The following is a 10,000-nucleotide window of genomic DNA, read 5'->3' as shown; positions in this document are numbered from 1 at the left end:
GCAGCAGCAGCAGCAGCAGCAGCAGCAGCAGCAGCAGCAGCAACAGAATAAGAGAAGTAAAATAAAAAACTTTCACACCTGCGGCCATACCACCCTGAAAGCGCCCGATCTCGTCTGATCTCGGAAGCTAAGCAGGGTTGGCCCTGGTTAGTACCTGGATGGGAGACCGCCTGGGAATACCAGGTGTTGTAGGCTTTTTCTTTTCTCACAGTCCGGGGAGAGCTTTTTGCCATGTGTTTCTTGCTCATCATGAAAGCTTTAAACCCTTATTTGAACCTTCTCACCTTCTCTGTCCTGTCCCAGGGCTTATAATTCTTTCTGTCTGACGACAAGCAGCAGCAGCAGCAGCAGCAGCAGCAGCAGCAGCAGCAGCAGCAGCAGCAGCAGAATAAGAGAAGTAAAATAAAAAACTTTCACACCTGCGGCCATACCACCCTGAAAGCGCCCGATCTCGTCTGATCTCGGAAGCTAAGCAGGGTTGGGCCTGGTTAGTACCTGGATGGGAGACCGCCTGGGAATACCAGGTGTTGTAGGCTTTTAATTTTTTCTCACAGTCCGGGGAGAGCTTTTTGCCATGTGTTTCTTGCTCATCATCAAAGCTTTAAACCCTTATTTGAACCTTCTCACCTTCTCTGTCCTGTCCCAGGGCTTATAATTCTTTTTGTCTGACGACAAGCAGCAGCAGCAGCAGCAGCAGCAGCAGAAGCAGCAGCAGCAGCAGCAGCAGCAGCAGCAGCAGCAGCAACAGAATAAGAGAAGTAAAATAAAAAACTTTCACACCTGCGGCCATATCACCCTGAAAGCGCCCGATCTCGTCTGATCTCGGAAGCTAAGCAGGGTTGGGCCTGGTTAGTACCTGGATGGGAGACCGCCTGGGGATACCAGGTGTTGTAGGCTTTTAATTTTTTCTCACAGTCCTGGGAGAGCTTTTTGCCATGTGTTTCTTGCTCATCATCAAAGCTTTAAACCCTTATTTGAACCTTCTCACCTTCTCTGTCCTGTCCCAGGGCTTATAATTCTTTCTGTCTGACGACAAGCAGCAGCAGCAGCAGCAGCAGCAGCAGCAGCAACAGAATAAGAGAAGTAAAATAAAGAGCTTTCACACCTGCGGCCATACCACCCTGAAAGCGCCTGATCTCGTCTGATCTCGGAAGCTAAGCAGGGTTGGGCCTGGTTAGTACCTGGATGGGAGACCGCCTGGGAATACCAGGTGTTGTAGGCTTTTTCTTTTCTCACAGTCCGGGGAGAGCTTTTTGCCATGTGTTTCTTGCTCATCATCAAAGCTTTAAACCCTTATTTGAACCTTCTCACCTTCTCTGTCCTGTCCCAGGGCTTATAATTATTTCTGTCTGATGACAAGCAGCAGCAGCAGCAGCAGCAGCAGCAGCAGCAGCAGCAGCAGCAGCAGCAGCAGCAGCAGCAGCAGCAGCAGCAGCAGCAGCAACAGAATAAGAGAAGTAAAATAAAACACTTTCACACCTGCGGCCATACCACCCTGAAAGCGCCTGATCTCGTCTGATCTCGGAAGCTAAGCAGGGTTGGGCCTGGTTAGTACCTGGATGGGAGACCGCCTGGGAATACCAGGTGTTGTAGGCATTTAATTTTTTCTCACAGTCCGGGGAGAGCTTTTTGCCATGTGTTTCTTGCTCATCATCAAAGCTTTAAACCCTTATTTGAACCTTCTCACCTTCTCTGTCCTGTCCCAGGGCTTATAATTCTTTCTGTCTGACGACAAGCAGCAGCAGCAGCAGCAGCAGCAGCAACAGCAGCAGCAGCAGCAGCAGCAGCAGCAGCAGCAGCAGCAGCAGCAACAGCAACAGAATAAGAGAAGTAAAATAAAAAACTTTCACGCCTGCAGCCATACCACCCTGAAAGCGCCCGATCTCGTCTGATCTCGGAAGCTAAGCAGGGTTGGGCCTGGTTAGTACCTGGATGGGAGACCGCCTGGGAATACCAGGTGTTGTAGGCTTTTTCTTTTCTCACAGTCCGGGGAGAGCTTTTTGCCATGTGTTTCTTGCTCATCATCAAAGCTTTAAACCCTTATTTGAACCTTCTCACCTTCTCTGTCCTGTCCCAGGGCTTATAATTCTTTCTGTCTGACGACAAGCAGCAGCAGCAGCAGCAGCAGCAGCAGCAGCAGCAGCAGCAGCAGCAGCAGCAGCAGCAGCAGAATAAGAGAAGTAAAATAAAAAACTTTCACACCTGCGGCCATACCACCCTGAAAGCGCCCGATCTCGTCTGATCTCGGAAGCTAAGCAGGGTTGGGCCTGGTTAGTACCTGGATGGGAGACCGCCTGGGAATACCAGGTGTTGTAGGCTTTTAATTTTTTCTCACAGTCCGGGGAGAGCTTTTTGCCATGTGTTTCTTGCTCATCATCAAAGCTTTAAACCCTTATTTGAACCTTCTCACCTTCTCTGTCCTGTCCCAGGGCTTATAATTCTTTTTGTCTGACGACAAGCAGCAGCAGCAGCAGCAGCAGCAGCAGCAGCAGCAGCAGCAGCAGCAGCAGCAGCAGCAGCAACAGAATAAGAGAAGTAAAATAAAAAACTTTCACACCTGCGGCCATACAACCCTGAAAGCGCCCGATCTCGTCTGATCTCGGAAGCTAAGCAGGGTTGGGCCTGGTTAGTACCTGGATGGGAGACCGCCTGGGAATACCAGGTGTTGTAGGCTTTTAATTTTTTCTCACAGTCCGGGGAGAGCTTTTTGCCATGTGTTTCTTGCTCATCATCAAAGCTTTAAACCCTTATTTGAACCTTCTCACCTTCTCTGTCCTGTCCCAGGGCTTATAATTCTTTCTGTCTGACGACAAGCAGCAGCAGCAGCAGCAGCAGCAGCAGCAACAGAATAAGAGAAGTAAAATAAAGAGCATTCACACCTGCAGCCATACCACCCTGAAAGCGCCCGATCTCGTCTGATCTCGGAAGCTAAGCAGGGTTGGGCCTGGTTAGTACCTGGATGGGAGACCGCCTGGGAATACCAGGTGTTGTAGGCTTTTTCTTTTCTCACAGTCCGGGGAGAGCTTTTTGCCATGTTTCTTGCTCATCATCAAAGCTTTAAACCCTTATTTGAACCTTCTCACCTTCTCTGTCCTGTCCCAGGGCTTATAATTATTTCTGTCTGATGACAAGCAGCAGCAGCAGCAACAGAATAAGAGAAGTAAAATAAAAAACTTTCACACCTGCGGCCATACCACCCTGAAAGCGCCCGATCTCGTCTGATCTCGGAAGCTAAGCAGGGTTGGGCCTGGTTAGTACCTGGATGGGAGACCGCCTGGGAATACCAGGTGTTGTAGGCTTTTAATTTTTTCTCACAGTCCGGGGAGAGCTTTTTGCCATGTGTTTCTTGCTCATCATCAAAGCTTTAAACCCTTATTTGAACCTTCTCACCTTCTCTGTCCTGTCCCAGGGCTTATAATTCTTTTTGTCTGACGACAAGCAGCAGCAGCAGCAGCAGCAGCAGCAGCAGCAGCAGCAGCAGGAGCAGCAACAGAATAAGAGAAGTAAAATAAAAAACTTTCACACCTGCGGCCATATCACCCTGAAAGCGCCCGATCTTGTCTGATCTCGGAAGCTAAGCAGGGTTGGGCCTGGTTAGTACCTGGATGGGAGACCGCCTGGGAATACCAGGTGTTGTAGGCTTTTAATTTTATCTCACAGTCCGGGGAGAGCTTTTTGCCATGTGTTTCTTGCTCATCATCAAAGCTTTAAACCCTTATTTGAACCTTCTCACCTTCTCTGTCCTGTCCCAGGGCTTATAATTCTTTCTGTCTGACGACAAGCAGCAGCAGCAGCAGCAGCAGCAGCAGCAGCAGCAGCAGCAGCAGCAGCAGCAGCAGCAGCAGCAGCAGCAGCAGCAGCAGCAGCAGCAGCAGCAGCAGCAGCAGCAGCAGCAGCAGCAGCAGCAGCAGCAGCAGCAGCAGCAGCAGCAGCAGCAGCAGCAGCAGCAGCAGCAGCAGCAGAATAAGAAAAGTAAAATAAAGAGCTTTCACACCTGCGGCCATACCACCCTGAAAGCGCCTGATCTCGGAAGCTAAGCAGGGTTGGGCCTGGTTAGTACCTGGATGGGAGACCGCCTGGGAATACCAGGTGTTGTAGGCTTTTTCTTTTCTCACAGTCCGGGGAGAGCTTTTTGCCATGTGTTTCTTGCTCATCATCAAAGCTTTAAACCCTTATTTGAACCTTCTCACCTTCTCTGTTCTGTCCCAGGGCTTATAATTCTTTCTGTCTGACGACAAGCAGCAGCAGCAGCAGCAGCAGCAGCAGCAGCAGCAGCAGCAGCAGCAGCAACAGCAACAGCAACAGAATAAGAGAAGTAAAATAAAAAACTTTCACACCTGCGGCCATACCACCCTGAAAGCGCCCGATCTCGTCTGATCTCGGAAGCTAAGCAGGGTTGGGCCTGGTTAGTACCTGGATGGGAGACCGCCTGGGAATACCAGGTGTTGTAGGCTTTTTCTTTTCTCACAGTCCGGGGAGAGCTTTTTGCCATGTGTTTCTTGCTCATCATCAAAGCTTTAAACCCTTATTTGAACCTTCTCACCTTCTCTGTCCTGTCCCAGGGCTTATAATTCTTTCTGTCTGACGACAAGCAGCAGCAGCAGCAGCAGCAGCAGCAGCAGAATAAGAGAAGTAAAATAAAAAGCTTTCACACCTGCGGCCATACCACCCTGAAAGCGCCCGATCTCGTCTGATCTCGAAAGCTAAGCAGGGTTGGGCCTGGTTAGTACCTGGATGGGAGACCGCCTGGGAATACCAGGTGTTGTAGGCTTTTAATTTTTTCTCACAGTCCGGGGAGAGCTTTTTGCCATGTGTTTCTTGCTCATCATCAAAGCTTTAAACCCTTATTTGAACCTTCTCACCTTCTCTGTCCTGTCCCAGGGCTTATAATTCTTTTTGTCTGACGACAAGCAGCAGCAGCAGCAGCAGCAGCAGCAGCAGCAGCAGCAGCAGCAACAGAATAAGAGAAGTAAAATAAAAAACTTTCACACCTGCGGCCATACCACCCTGAAAGCGCCCGATCTCGTCTGATCTCGGAAGCTAAGCAGGGTTGGGCCTGGTTAGTACCTGGATGGGAGACCGCCTGGGAATACCAGGTGTTGTAGGCTTTTAATTTTTTCTCACAGTCCGGGGAGAGCTTTTTGCCATGTGTTTCTTGCTCATCATCAAAGCTTTAAACCCTTATTTGAACCTTCTCACCTTCTCTGTCCTGTCCCAGGGCTTATAATTCTTTTTGTCTGTCGACAAGCAGCAGCAGCAGCAGCAGCAGCAGCAGCAGCAGCAGCAGCAGCAGCAGCAGCAGCAGCAGCAGCAGCAGCAGCAGCAGCAGCAACAGAATAAGAGAAGTAAAATAAAAAACTTTCACACCTGCGGCCATACAACCCTGAAAGCGCCCGATCTTGTCTGATCTCGGAAGCTAAGCAGGGTTGGGCCTGGTTAGTACCTGGATGGGAGACCGCCTGGGGATACCAGGTGTTGTAGGCTTTTAATTTTTTCTCACAGTCCTGGGAGAGCTTTTTGCCATGTGTTTCTTGCTCATCATCAAAGCTTTAAACCCTTATTTGAACCTTCTCACCTTCTCTGTCCTGTCCCAGGGCTTATAATTCTTTCTGTCTGACGACAAGCAGCAGCAGCAGCAGCAGCAGCAGCAGCAACAGAATAAGAGAAGTAAAATAAAGGGCTTTCACACCTGCGGCCATACCACCCTGAAAGCGCCCGATTTCGTCTGATCTCGGAAGCTAAGCAGGGTTGGGCCTGGTTAGTACCTGGATGGGAGACCGCCTGGGAATACCAGGTGTTGTAGGCTTTTTCTTTTCTCACAGTCCGGGGAGAGCTTTTTGCCATGTGTTTCTTGCTCATCATCAAAGCTTTAAACCCTTATTTGAACCTTCTCACCTTCTCTGTCCTGTCCCAGGGCTTATAATTATTTCTGTCTGATGACAAGCAGCAGCAGCAGCAACAGAATAAGAGAAGTAAAATAAAACACTTTCACGCCTGCGGCCATACCACCCTGAGAGCGCCTGATCTCGTCTGATCTCGGAAGCTAAGCAGGGTTGGGCCTGGTTAGTACCTGGATGGGAGACAGCCTGGGAATACCAGGTGTTGTAGGCTTTTAATTTTTTCTCACAGTCCGGGGAGAGCTTTTTGCCATGTGTTTCTTGCTCATCATCAAAGCTTTAAACCCTTATTTGAACCTTCTCACCTTCTCTGTCCTGTCCCAGGGCTTATAATTCTTTCTGTCTGACGACAAGCAGCAGCAGCAGCAGCAGCAGCAACAGCAGCAGCAGCAGCAGCAGCAGCAGCAGCAGCAGCAACAGCAACAGCAACAGAATAAGAGAAGTAAAATAAAAAACTTTCACACCTGCAGCCATACCACCCTGAAAGCGCCCGATCTCGGAAGCTAAGCAGGCTTGGGCCTGGTTAGTACCTGGATGGGAGACCGCCTGGGAATACCAGGTGTTGTAGGCTTTTTCTTTTCTCACAGTCCGGGGAGAGCTTTTTGCCATGTGTTTCTTGCTCATCATCAAAGCTTTAAACCCTTATTTGAACCTTCTCACCTTCTCTGTCCTGTCCCAGGGCTTATAATTCTTTCTGTCTGACGACAAGCAGCAGCAGCAGCAGCAGCAGCAGCAGCAGCAGCAGCAGCAGCAGAATAAGAGAAGTAAAATAAAAAACTTTCACACCTGCGGCCATACCACCCTGAAAGCGCCCGATCTCGTCTGATCTCAGAAGCTAAGCAGGGTTGGGCCTGGTTAGTACCTGGATGGGAGACCGCCTGGGAATACCAGGTGTTGTAGGCTTTTAATTTTTTCTCACAGTCCGGGGAGAGCTTTTTGCCATGTGTTTCTTGCTCATCATCAAAGCTTTAAACCCTTATTTGAACCTTCTCACCTTCTCTGTCCTGTCCCAGGGCTTATAATTCTTTTTGTCTGACGACAAGCAGCAGCAGCAGCAGCAGCAGCAGCAGCAGCAGCAGCAGCAGCAGCAGCAACAGAATAAGAGAAGTAAAATAAAAAACCTTCACACCTGCGGCCATACCACCCTGAAAGCGCCCGATCTCGTCTGATCTCGGAAGCTAAGCAGGGTTGGGCCTGGTTAGTACCTGGATGGGAGACCGCCTGGGGATACCAGGTGTTGTAGGCTTTTAATTTTTTCTCACAGTCCTGGGAGAGCTTTTTGCCATGTGTTTCTTGCTCATCATCAAAGCGTTAAACCCTTATTTGAACCTTCTCACCTTCTCTGTCCTGTCCCAGGGCTTATAATTCTTTCTGTCTGATGACAAGCAGCAGCAGCAGCAGCAGCAGCAGCAGCAGCAGCAGCAGCAACAGAATAAGAGAAGTAAAATAAAGAGCTTTCACACCTGCGGCCATACCACCCTGAAAGCGCCCGATTTCGTCTGATCTCGGAAGCTAAGCAGGGTTGGGCCTGGTTAGTACCTGGATGGGAGACCGCCTGGAAATACCAGGTGTTGTAGGCTTTTTCTTTTCTCACAGTCCGGGGAGAGCTTTTTGCCATGTGTTTCTTGCTCATCATCAATGCTTTAAACCCTTATTTGAACCTTCTCACCTTCTCTGTCCTGTCCCAGGGCTTATAATTATTTCTGTCTGATGACAAGCAGCAGCAGCAGCAACAGAATAAGAGAAGTAAAATAAAACACTTTCACGCCTGCGGCCATACCACCCTGAAAGCGCCTGATCTCGTCTGATCTCGGAAGCTAAGCAGGGTTGGGCCTGGTTAGTACTTGGATGGGAGACCGCCTGGGAATACCAGGTGTTGTAGGCTTTTAATTTTTTCTCACAGTCCGGGGAGAGCTTTTTGCCATGTGTTTCTTGCTCATCATCAAAGCTTTAAACCCTTATTTGAACCTTCTCACCTTCTCTGTCCTTGTATGTGGGTAGTGTGTACCGTGCATCACAAACCAACTACCACCTAAACCCCACCAATTAACGACACAGAGACTGAAGTTGGATAAAACAGGCCACAGCATATTTTATTAAGAATAACCACAAACACTGTGTTGGCCTAAACACCATAAACCAATAAACATAAATACACAATAAACCACACAATAAATAGTAAATACAAATATACATAACACATAATACATTCAAACATAGCCAACACAGGAACTGAATTAACCCCGTCCTTGCCGGCCGCTCACCACTGTACAATCCAGACCACAGGTGCTCACCTCCCCCCTCGTCCAAACAAAAATGACAGCTACCTTCCGCTGTCCCACAACTAATGCTAACCACCAGCCGACCATAAGCTCGGTGGGCACGTCCAATAACATTGACAGCTAACTTCCGCTGTCCCAGAACTAATGCTAACCACCAGCCGACCATAAGCTCGGTGGGCACGTCCAATAACATTGACAGCTAACTTCCGCTGTCCCAGAACTAATGCTAACCACCAGCCGACCATAAGCTCGGTGGGCACGTCCAATAAAAAACACCAGAGGTTAGGGGAGGATTGAGCCTTCCTTCACACCAGCATCCAAACTCCATCACTTACCAAAACCAGACCGGCAAGGACACACAAACCGCCAGCTGTGACAAAAGAAAGAAAGTTAGTACACAAAAAATAGGGAGGGAGGGTGGGAAGCAGGTAAGTCTGTTGACTGTCTCTGGAAAAATGACAGTGACCGGGGTCACCCAGAGGGCACCCTTTATCCCTTAGTGACTCCCGCCCCTACATTTACATACCCCAATCAAAAACACACATGCCCTGAGCATGCACTCACCCACACACATACATGCTCCCTGTCCATTTAGCTACGCTGATTCCCAGGAGCCTGTCCCAGGGCTTATAATTCTTTCTGTCTGACGACAAGCAGCAGCAGCAGCAGCAGCAGCAGCAGCAGCAGCAACAGCAGCAGCAGCAACAGCAACAGCAGCAGCAGCAACAGCAACAGCAGCAGCAGCAACAGCAACAGAATAAGAGAAGTAAAATAAAAAACTTTCACGCCTGCAGCCATACCACCCTGAAAGCGCCCGATCTCGGAAGCTAAGCAGGGTTGGGCCTGGTTAGTACCTGGATGGGAGACCGCCTGGGAATACCAGGTGTTGTAGGCTTTTTCTTTTCTCACAGTCCGGGGAGAGCTTTTTGCCATGTGTTTCTTGCTCATCATGAAAGCTTTAAACCCTTATTTGAACCTTCTCACCTTCTCTGTCCTGTCCCAGGGCTTATAATTCTTTCTGTCTGACGACAAGCAGCAGCAGCAGCAGCAGCAGCAGCAGCAGCAGCAGCAGCAGCAGCAGCAGAATAAGAGAAGTAAAATAAAAAACTTTCACACCTGCGGCCATACCACCCTGAAAGCGCCCGATCTCGTCTGATCTCAGAAGCTAAGCAGGGTTGGGCCTGGTTAGTACCTGGATGGGAGACCGCCTGGGAATACCAGGTGTTGTAGGCTTTTAATTTTTTCTCACAGTCCGGGGAGAGCTTTTTGCCATGTGTTTCTTGCTCATCATCAAAGCTTTAAACCCTTATTTGAACCTTCTCACCTTCTCTGTCCTGTCCCAGGGCTTATAATTCTTTTTGTCTGACGACAAGCAGCAGCAGCAGCAGCAGCAGCAGCAGCAACAGAATAAGAGAAGTAAAATAAAAAACCTTCACACCTGCGGCCATACCACCCTGAAAGCGCCCGATCTCGTCTGATCTCGGAAGCTAAGCAGGGTTGGGCCTGGTTAGTACCTGGATGGGAGACCGCCTGGGAATACCAGGTGTTGTAGGCTTTTAATTTTTTCTCACAGTCCGGGGAGAGCTTTTTGCCATGTGTTTCTTGCTCATCATCAAAGCTTTAAACCCTTATTTGAACCTTCTCACCTTCTCTGTCCTGTCCCAGGGCTTATAATTCTTTTTGTCTGACGACAAGCAGCAGCAGCAGCAGCAGCAGCAGCAGCAGCAGCAGCAGCAGCAGCAGCAGCAGCAACAGAATAAGAGAAGTAAAATAAAAAACTTTCACACCTGCGGCCATACAACCCTGAAAGCGCCCGATCTC

At 49.2% G+C, this 10,000-nt stretch overlaps 24 non-coding genes and 3 pseudogenes across 24 annotated transcripts in view; all 27 read left to right on the top strand.

The window, feature by feature from the left end:
- Positions 1-76: 76 nt before the first annotated feature.
- Positions 77-195, top strand: LOC128485773 (5S ribosomal RNA). Its single transcript, XR_008352101.1, has one exon. It is a non-coding gene; the product is annotated as a 5S ribosomal RNA (ribosomal RNA).
- A 222-nt stretch (positions 196-417) lies between these two features.
- On the top strand, positions 418-536 carry LOC128487843 (5S ribosomal RNA). Its single transcript, XR_008353301.1, has one exon. It is a non-coding gene; the product is annotated as a 5S ribosomal RNA (ribosomal RNA).
- A 242-nt stretch (positions 537-778) lies between these two features.
- On the top strand, positions 779-897 carry LOC128486383 (5S ribosomal RNA). Its single transcript, XR_008352682.1, has one exon. It is a non-coding gene; the product is annotated as a 5S ribosomal RNA (ribosomal RNA).
- A 206-nt stretch (positions 898-1,103) lies between these two features.
- LOC128484996 (5S ribosomal RNA) lies at positions 1,104-1,222 on the top strand. Its single transcript, XR_008351353.1, has one exon. It is a non-coding gene; the product is annotated as a 5S ribosomal RNA (ribosomal RNA).
- A 255-nt stretch (positions 1,223-1,477) lies between these two features.
- Positions 1,478-1,596, top strand: LOC128485205 (5S ribosomal RNA). The gene has a single exon (XR_008351552.1). It is a non-coding gene; the product is annotated as a 5S ribosomal RNA (ribosomal RNA).
- A 254-nt stretch (positions 1,597-1,850) lies between these two features.
- Positions 1,851-1,969, top strand: LOC128488313 (5S ribosomal RNA). Its single transcript, XR_008353733.1, has one exon. It is a non-coding gene; the product is annotated as a 5S ribosomal RNA (ribosomal RNA).
- A 231-nt stretch (positions 1,970-2,200) lies between these two features.
- Positions 2,201-2,319, top strand: LOC128487839 (5S ribosomal RNA). The gene has a single exon (XR_008353300.1). It is a non-coding gene; the product is annotated as a 5S ribosomal RNA (ribosomal RNA).
- A 236-nt stretch (positions 2,320-2,555) lies between these two features.
- LOC128486000 (5S ribosomal RNA) lies at positions 2,556-2,674 on the top strand. Its single transcript, XR_008352322.1, has one exon. It is a non-coding gene; the product is annotated as a 5S ribosomal RNA (ribosomal RNA).
- A 203-nt stretch (positions 2,675-2,877) lies between these two features.
- Positions 2,878-2,996, top strand: LOC128488458 (5S ribosomal RNA). Its single transcript, XR_008353871.1, has one exon. It is a non-coding gene; the product is annotated as a 5S ribosomal RNA (ribosomal RNA).
- Positions 2,997-3,180: 184 nt separating this feature from the next.
- On the top strand, positions 3,181-3,299 carry LOC128487827 (5S ribosomal RNA). Its single transcript, XR_008353299.1, has one exon. It is a non-coding gene; the product is annotated as a 5S ribosomal RNA (ribosomal RNA).
- Positions 3,300-3,523: 224 nt separating this feature from the next.
- Positions 3,524-3,642, top strand: LOC128486275 (5S ribosomal RNA). The gene has a single exon (XR_008352581.1). It is a non-coding gene; the product is annotated as a 5S ribosomal RNA (ribosomal RNA).
- A 350-nt stretch (positions 3,643-3,992) lies between these two features.
- Positions 3,993-4,101, top strand: LOC128487247 (uncharacterized; annotated as a pseudogene).
- A 234-nt stretch (positions 4,102-4,335) lies between these two features.
- On the top strand, positions 4,336-4,454 carry LOC128487814 (5S ribosomal RNA). The gene has a single exon (XR_008353297.1). It is a non-coding gene; the product is annotated as a 5S ribosomal RNA (ribosomal RNA).
- Positions 4,455-4,652: 198 nt separating this feature from the next.
- LOC128485154 (5S ribosomal RNA) lies at positions 4,653-4,771 on the top strand. Its single transcript, XR_008351503.1, has one exon. It is a non-coding gene; the product is annotated as a 5S ribosomal RNA (ribosomal RNA).
- A 218-nt stretch (positions 4,772-4,989) lies between these two features.
- On the top strand, positions 4,990-5,108 carry LOC128487803 (5S ribosomal RNA). Its single transcript, XR_008353296.1, has one exon. It is a non-coding gene; the product is annotated as a 5S ribosomal RNA (ribosomal RNA).
- Positions 5,109-5,365: 257 nt separating this feature from the next.
- On the top strand, positions 5,366-5,484 carry LOC128486918 (5S ribosomal RNA). The gene has a single exon (XR_008353188.1). It is a non-coding gene; the product is annotated as a 5S ribosomal RNA (ribosomal RNA).
- Positions 5,485-5,687: 203 nt separating this feature from the next.
- Positions 5,688-5,806, top strand: LOC128485043 (5S ribosomal RNA). Its single transcript, XR_008351399.1, has one exon. It is a non-coding gene; the product is annotated as a 5S ribosomal RNA (ribosomal RNA).
- A 186-nt stretch (positions 5,807-5,992) lies between these two features.
- On the top strand, positions 5,993-6,111 carry LOC128486531 (5S ribosomal RNA). The gene has a single exon (XR_008352823.1). It is a non-coding gene; the product is annotated as a 5S ribosomal RNA (ribosomal RNA).
- Positions 6,112-6,359: 248 nt separating this feature from the next.
- Positions 6,360-6,468, top strand: LOC128487446 (uncharacterized; annotated as a pseudogene).
- A 213-nt stretch (positions 6,469-6,681) lies between these two features.
- Positions 6,682-6,800, top strand: LOC128485706 (5S ribosomal RNA). The gene has a single exon (XR_008352034.1). It is a non-coding gene; the product is annotated as a 5S ribosomal RNA (ribosomal RNA).
- Positions 6,801-7,024: 224 nt separating this feature from the next.
- On the top strand, positions 7,025-7,143 carry LOC128485757 (5S ribosomal RNA). Its single transcript, XR_008352085.1, has one exon. It is a non-coding gene; the product is annotated as a 5S ribosomal RNA (ribosomal RNA).
- Positions 7,144-7,358: 215 nt separating this feature from the next.
- LOC128486257 (5S ribosomal RNA) lies at positions 7,359-7,477 on the top strand. The gene has a single exon (XR_008352564.1). It is a non-coding gene; the product is annotated as a 5S ribosomal RNA (ribosomal RNA).
- Positions 7,478-7,663: 186 nt separating this feature from the next.
- LOC128486880 (5S ribosomal RNA) lies at positions 7,664-7,782 on the top strand. The gene has a single exon (XR_008353153.1). It is a non-coding gene; the product is annotated as a 5S ribosomal RNA (ribosomal RNA).
- Positions 7,783-8,965: 1,183 nt separating this feature from the next.
- On the top strand, positions 8,966-9,074 carry LOC128486865 (uncharacterized; annotated as a pseudogene).
- A 219-nt stretch (positions 9,075-9,293) lies between these two features.
- Positions 9,294-9,412, top strand: LOC128485705 (5S ribosomal RNA). The gene has a single exon (XR_008352033.1). It is a non-coding gene; the product is annotated as a 5S ribosomal RNA (ribosomal RNA).
- Positions 9,413-9,615: 203 nt separating this feature from the next.
- On the top strand, positions 9,616-9,734 carry LOC128487791 (5S ribosomal RNA). Its single transcript, XR_008353295.1, has one exon. It is a non-coding gene; the product is annotated as a 5S ribosomal RNA (ribosomal RNA).
- Positions 9,735-9,964: 230 nt separating this feature from the next.
- The window catches only part of LOC128485998 (5S ribosomal RNA), a 119-nt gene continuing 83 nt past the window's right edge, over positions 9,965-10,000 (top strand). Inside the window, exon 1 of the ribosomal RNA XR_008352320.1 lies at positions 9,965-10,000. This exon is cut by the window's right edge and continues 83 nt beyond it. This is a non-coding gene — a ribosomal RNA (5S ribosomal RNA).

Source organism: Spea bombifrons, chromosome 3 (assembly GCF_027358695.1).
Source record: "Spea bombifrons isolate aSpeBom1 chromosome 3, aSpeBom1.2.pri, whole genome shotgun sequence".
In the NCBI taxonomy this organism is placed as follows: Eukaryota; Metazoa; Chordata; class Amphibia; order Anura; family Pelobatidae; genus Spea; species Spea bombifrons.
The sequence above is the reverse complement of the archived record's forward strand: the minus strand, read 5'-3'. Positions and strand labels throughout refer to the sequence as shown.